Source organism: Penaeus monodon, chromosome 15 (genome assembly GCF_015228065.2).
Source record: "Penaeus monodon isolate SGIC_2016 chromosome 15, NSTDA_Pmon_1, whole genome shotgun sequence".
NCBI classification, from domain to species: Eukaryota; Metazoa; Arthropoda; class Malacostraca; order Decapoda; family Penaeidae; genus Penaeus; species Penaeus monodon.
In genome coordinates, this window is record NC_051400.1 from 4,548,804 (window position 1) to 4,549,033 (window position 230).

Here is a 230-nt window from a genome sequence, read left to right on the forward strand (position 1 = left end):
TATTCACTTTTGGATTGTATTAATAGATGTTAGTAATTCTAGTTGTAAAAAGTATGTAAATTCTTGATAACTATATTTATGTGTGAAAGTTAGTGTATGTATTGCAGACAGGATTTTTACATCAGTTGTGTTTGTTTTACTAATTATTCACCATTGTTGCATATAGGAATTTATTTTGACTAATGGAAGAATTTGTTCTATTTATAAGTGATCTCCTTTCCAGACTTGCC

At 27.4% G+C, this 230-nt stretch overlaps 1 protein-coding gene across 1 annotated transcript in view; it reads left to right on the top strand.

Moving 5' to 3' along the window:
• Window positions 1-230, top strand: part of LOC119581700 (ankyrin-2-like) — a gene marked incomplete at its 5' end in the record, with an annotated part of 102,055 nt that overhangs the window by 52,334 nt on the left and 49,491 nt on the right.